This window comes from Crocodylus porosus, unplaced genomic scaffold (genome assembly GCF_001723895.1).
Source record: "Crocodylus porosus isolate Cpor-Errol unplaced genomic scaffold, CroPor_comp1, whole genome shotgun sequence".
NCBI classification, from domain to species: Eukaryota; Metazoa; Chordata; order Crocodylia; family Crocodylidae; genus Crocodylus; species Crocodylus porosus.
This window is the reverse complement of record NW_017728886.1, coordinates 100,458,608-100,465,362: the sequence shown is the minus strand read 5'-3', so window position 1 is coordinate 100,465,362 and position 6,755 is coordinate 100,458,608.

Here is a 6,755-nt window from a genome sequence, read left to right as displayed (position 1 = left end):
TCCACTTCTGTCAGCACCCATAAATGCTCCTTTTGAAGTTGTCTTTCTGCCCTGAGCAACCAAGAGAGGGGTCAGGAGGAAGAGAACATACTGGAGGGTGTCTAGCTCAGTGAGATGGTTCTTGGGAGCCAACACTGGGCTCTAGCCTGGACCCTTGTCCCCAGTCAGGCAGAAACTTCCCCAGCACAGACCCTGCTTTCTGTCCATTTTAACTGATGATTAAGTGCAGGGTGCAGTGGCTTAGCTTCAAGAGGACTGCTGGAGAGGGCTATGAATAGTGTCTAATCTGTGGTGTGGTGCTTAGAGCACTGAGATGGGAAGACAGAGTGACAAAAGTTCAAACCACATGTAGGTAAGTGGGACCTGGAAGCTAGAGCTCCTTCCCCCTGGGTGAATGCTCCAACTATTTTAGCTATAACATGGAAGGACCATGTTCTTCTGACAACTAATACCTGTTAGCAATGGGCTTTCGTCCAATTCCATATCTGTGACCTACATGCACTTATAACTCCCCAGTGGGCACGCATACAAATCTATATATCTGCCCAGCCAAGGTGTAATGTGTTGAGCACATTAAGTTTGTGTATGCACATGTTTAGGATCCACAGTGTAGAAGAATTATAACTAGGCTTGACATGAATCAATTTCTATCGCTAAACATCCACTTCACCTGTCACTCACAGACAGACAAAAAAATATTTCTGTTGCACGCACACATATATCTGCACGTGCATAGCAGCTACTTGAAGTGTGGTGGGGGGAGCCCCAGCTGTGTAATTTGCACACTGCTCCTTCAGCAGCAGCTCAAGCAGCCACTGAAGGAGCTGGGGGCTGTGCTGGGATGGAGGACTGGAGGGGCAGGGCTGTTGGCAGGTGGGAGCCTGGTGCTGCTGGCTGCTCACCCTGCCCAGATCCCAGCCGGGGATTGGACACCAGACTCCCAGTGAGTCCGGGACAGCCCCCTGTGTGATTGGGTCTTGCTGGGAGTTTTGCCCCTGCCCTGATCACACAGGAACCAGGCTGGGGAGCAGCGCTGGGAACACGAAGAGAGGCAGTGGCCTCCCAGCCTGGGGTGGGAAACAGATCCCCACTCCCTACAACCCCTTAGAGGGCAAGCCCTGCCTGGCGGGCACCAGCACAGGGGTGACCTGTTTCCTTGATGGCTGTGGCCTTCCACCCCTCCTTGCAGCATGGGGGCAGCAGCTGGGTCCCGGGGCACCCCTGCACACCCTGCTCTGATTATGCTGCCTCTCCCTGTGTTCCCAGAGCTCCTGCCTAGCCTAGCCTCTGTGTGCTCAGGGCAGGGCGCATAGCGGTGCCCCTGGGACCCAGTCAATACCCCTGTGCTGCATGGAGGGACAGGAGGCCATGGCCATTAAGGGGCTGGGCCACCCCTTGCTGGTGCCCACCTGGGGGCTCTTATCCCGTAAGCAGGAGCAGGGAGCTACTTCCCATCCTAGGCTGGGAAACTGCTGCCTCTCCCTGTATTCCCAGAGCTCCAGAGTGCCATTGCCCTCTTCTTCTGGTCCCTACCTGCCCAGCTCCTTCCTGGTGAATGAACAGAATGATTTAAAATGGTTATGCTGTACTGATTTCTGAATATTTATTTTTATATATTTTAATGTGATTTTATAAAGTTTTTAACAGTATACTGTTATTATTAAACTATCTGCCCCCTACACCCCTAATTTCATGCAGTCCTGAAATTTAAATAGATAAAAGTCTAAAGAAAGGGTTAAATAGAAGCATTGACTTTAGCTGTGGAAATTATAAAAAAAAATAAAATTGAATTCTGCCAAACCTAATCATAACCTGTAAGTGCCAAAAACAGCTATTATTTGGCTGGAAAACTGCCATTTAGGCATACGAAGTAAAAGTGTTGCCCATTGTATATGCATTCAGAATCTGCTGGACTGAAATAAATCTCTAAACTCATTAAATTTAAATTGAACTGGTGAGAAAAAGTGTAGACAGACCAATACGAGTCCAACAAGTAACCTAGATTTCCCCATCTTCACAAAAGGTTCTTAGAATTTAGGTTTTTTACTGGGTGTTTTTTTTTTCCATTTGGGTGTGCATGTGAGCTTGCTTTCTTTTTTTTCCTAAGTGTTTTAGCAAACAAAGCTAAAGACTGACTTTAGCAATGACCTCAGAAGTTCCTCTTACTTTCTTGAGAAGGGCATTCTAAAGTCTCAGATAAGTTTCCAGGAAAAAGAAATATTCTCCTATTTCCTTTAAGATTGATTATTCCATTGAACTCTGAAAAGTTTCGTACCATGAAGTGATGACAGACCTGCAAGAAATGTTCATTATATTGTCTTCGGCCAGGAATGTTTACTAATTCATTATGTCATCATTAATGATATTGAATGTTTCCTGGTAAGGATCAATAGAAAAAAAATAAACTAAGAAAATTTATACAAGCTGCCATGGTGGGGGCTGTCATCTGTTGGTTACTTAGGGTGGCATTCTGTTCTCTTCCTGGCCATCCAGTATCCAAATTGGGTCATCTATGGCTACAAATAGACATAGCTTTTTGTGGCACGATCAGCTGTGCTAGCATTGCATGTGTCCCAGCACAGCTGATCCACTTAATTGCTGGAGACAGACATTGTCTGGGGCCATTGTCCTTCAGGATCATGCCCCTCTACTCCCAGGACATCGGCGCTGGGCAGCATCTGCCTCTGTCAATCAGTCCTATCAGCTGTGCCAAGCCCCATGGCGTTCGTCTGCTCTGCAGCATGAAATGCATAACCTACAAGAAAATTTGTGTGGTGTGAGTCTCCAAGTGTCAAGTGGGAAACATGGCATTCTCCAGGACACCCCCAGGTTGGTACCAGGCACGTGGGGCCTTGTTTTGCAAGATTGTGCCACATGTAGGCTGGTCATGTGCAGATGACTATGCATACAGATGATGCAGCCAGGAACAGAAATCAAATGTAGGTGTAAGTGACATCTTTGGCAATGACATGGCCAGAACTACCACACAGGCTGCATACAACCCTCCATAAAATTTTTGTGGAGGCAGAAAATGTGAGCAAACAGACATCTCTTCTCCTTTTTGTGCCCCAAGTGCTCCCAAATGGTGACACAATGATTCCCAGTAACAGTCTCTGCCACCTTTTCATGGTGGAGATCTATTTATTTATGGTGTGATAATACAGGCAGCCCAGGGCTGACCGTGCTTCTTCCTAGAGTACCTGGAGAGCACGGTCATTTCACCCCTCTCCCATTGCTAGATACAGTGCTGAGCATGGTATTGCCTCTGCCCATCTACACCTACCTGGCTCCCTATGGCTGTGCTATAATAGTGCTCTGCATATCATGAAAAGACTCCTGAGGGGAAGAAGGGCAGACCAATGATCCCTTTAAGTCAAAATCTGGAGCTGGTGCCCTTCTTATCCCACCCTAGTTATGCTTCTGCTATACAGTGCAACAAATACCCCATAGAGAGACACTTGATTTAAGGCTGGAAAAGTCTCCATGATAACTGTATCTGGCAATAAAATAAAAGAAGATATGGATCACCTGGTTGAAAAGGAAAAGTAGTTTTTTACTACAACGAAAATGATCCTATTCCTTCAAAATTCAAACCAGGTCAAATAATAATTAAAATTATACTACAGCACCATCTAGTGGATTTATGAAAGGATCACAACCATGCACACTACTGTATTTGCACTTTTATATTGCAGTTCTACTTCAAAACTACAGAGAATTCAGTGCCCATTAACATATCAGACTAAACCTTTCCAAACATTCCTGTGGGTGTTTGTTTGAGGTATTATTATTACCAAACAAATGTTTTGATTTTTCAGAAGTGCTGCACACTTAGCTGTTTCCACTTAGTCAATAGGAGCTGCTAAATGCTGAGCACTAGCTCTGGTGAAAGATAATTAGCTACACTGTCAACTTAAATATTGCTACTGAGATAATCAGCTTGAATCTTTTGCAGTATATCAATGAGTTCATTGCTAGATCTGGCATCTAGCTGCTGAACAGGCTTTGTGTGCCCAAAGGACCAAGTGAAAAATTCCTCTGATGTTATTTAAAATACAGTATGTGACACAGGACCTTACAATGCACTTCTTGGTCTGACACACAAAGAAATGAAGTTAGTGGACAAGCTTGAACTAGGCAAAACATTGTCTGGGGAGTAAGTTTGCAGGATGGCAAAGCAAAAGTGTTGAATGAACAAAAGCTTTCTGTGCTGGAGATTACGGTTTTATTTATTTGTTTGTTTGTATTTATTGCAAACAAAATAAGAGAGGAGCTAGCGAAATTATCAGGAACTATAATATAATGTTGTTGCTACTTATGTATTATACTACACTTTATTAACTAACAAAGTTTATTGATGTATCCTTGGAGAACACAGGATGGAAAAAGTGGATCTGTAGGATTAATAAATACTGTTTATTATCATTAGACCAGAAATGGTCCCTATTGAGTTGGGAAAGGGACATTAATAACATCTTTAAAGATGAACAGTGGCTACAAATGTCATAGGAAAATAGGGTGAGAAGGGATCTCACAAGGTCATCTTGTCCAGTCCCCTGCTCAAAGCAGGATTATCCCAGACTTAACCATCCCAGTCAAGTGTCAGCTTAATCTGCTCTTGAAGACTTCCAGAGATGGAGATTCCACAACTTCTCTAGGTAGCCCATTCCAATGCTTGACCACCCTCATAATTACAAAGTTCCTCCTAACCTCCAACCTAAATTTCCTCTGCTACAGCTTGAAGCCACTGCTTCTAGTCCTGTCCCTTATGGCCACAGAAAAAGGCCAACCCATTCCCATAATCACCCTTCAAGTATTTTACTGACTGAGGGGGGATTTAATAATAGTCATCTTCTCTTCTTGAGACTAAATAACCCTAGCTCTTTCAGCCTTTCCTTACAAGTTGCGTATCCTGGATTGCTAACCCATTTTTGTTGTTCTCCATTAGATTCTTTCCAATCTGTCCACATCCTTCTGGAAGAATGAGGCCTGCAACTGGACACAGTACTCCAAGTGCTGAATAGTCAAAAAATCACTTTACTTGATTTGCAAGAGACACTCCCATAAATACAGTGCAGTACACAGTTAGCCTTTCTTTGCAACAAGAGCACACTGTTGGCTTACATTCATCTTATAGTACACCAAGGTCCTTCTCTGCAGTACTGCAGCCTAGCCAGTTATTTCCCTATTTGTGCATACAATTATTCCAATTCAAGTGCAGGACTTAGCATTTGTCCTTGTTGAATTTAATCGGGTTGATTGCGGACCATTTTTCCAGTTTCCCCAGGTAATTCTGGAGCCTAGTCCTACCCTCCAGAGTGCCTGCAATTCTACTCAGCTTGGTGTCAGTTGGCACTGGACCTAGTCCCAGTGTCACAGGGTTCTGGTCCCAGTGGAGTCACCAACTGTTGGTACTGGGTCTGATTCTGATGGAGTTGGCACTGGATTAATGACCCAGATGCCTTATTGCAGGCAGACCCAAACCCTCAGACTTCCATTTGATAAATGTTATTGATACACAGTGTGACAGGGGGAAGTCCCAAGGACGAGCACAAAGTTGGCCTGCCCACCTGCCTAAGGCAGTCTGCCATGTCTTTTCTGCCATGACTTAATGTATAAAAGAAGATGTAATAATGCAGGAGGCTGCCCATTTTATGCCCAGATGCCAAGGGCATTATACACAGCTCCGACTTTCCCTACACTATGTCCCATGCCTCGCAGATGGCATCCAGATTACCATCCTGGCCCCTAACTTCAGCCTCACTTATTGGGCCCCATGCCCTTCACTCATACTTGCCCCTCACATACACTCGGGATCCTAGCCACTGGGCTCCTTGCCACTCACTAGGCTCCATGCCCCTTCCAGACTCTGAGCTCCTTGACCCTCATTTATTCTGAGCTCCTTACCCCACTCTGGATACCTTTGGTTCTGCCAACTTCCTTGCCAGGTTACCTACCAGGTTGTGGGGGCTGAGGCTGTAAGGTGCCCCATACTTGCATTTCACTAGGGAGGCAACTGGTGTGGCATTTCCTGGGCAACACCCCACCACAGGCAGCCCCGCACCATCCTACCCTAGCAGGGTGTAGTTTTAGGTTATTCCTCAGGACCAGGAACCTCCTGCCATCCCCGTATCTCCAAGATGCTAGGTGAGCAGCAGCTCCAGCCAGGTGATGTTCCTGCTCCAGCTGCTTGCAGTAAACTGCTGGCCCTACTGCTCAAAGCCTGCTCTTATATATAGCAACTGGTCCAACTTCCCAGTCAGGTGGCCTCCTGCTGACCACGTGACTCCTGATTGGGCCTGCAGCCACCTGCAGGCTGCTCTGTTGTTTATTCTACCCCTTAAAGTGGCAGGCACCAAAGGTTTCCTGCCACACACAGTGATAGCAGATAAAAGTAATGCAGGCAAGGCAAACATAATACCCCCCTCCCCCCCAATTCTATATCTACCAGTTTCAGGGTTCACAGAGGGAAGGTACATGTGGATGGTATACGAGCTTTACCCTGTGATTCTTTCTTGAATATCAGCAGTCTTGGAGATTGAGAGCTGAGGCCCACCCCCAACCCCAATAGAGTGGGTGAGACGGGCTGGCCTCTGTGTGTGGAGGCCTTTGGTTTCCCCCTCAGGGACCTTTTTCTGCTCTGAAATTCCTCCTTTTGTATTCCTTTTCCTGTGATGACTTTTCATTTCTGGGTACCATTAATTGGTTTTCCTGTGATCGTTATACTGACCACATTTTGTTCTATCAACATATTC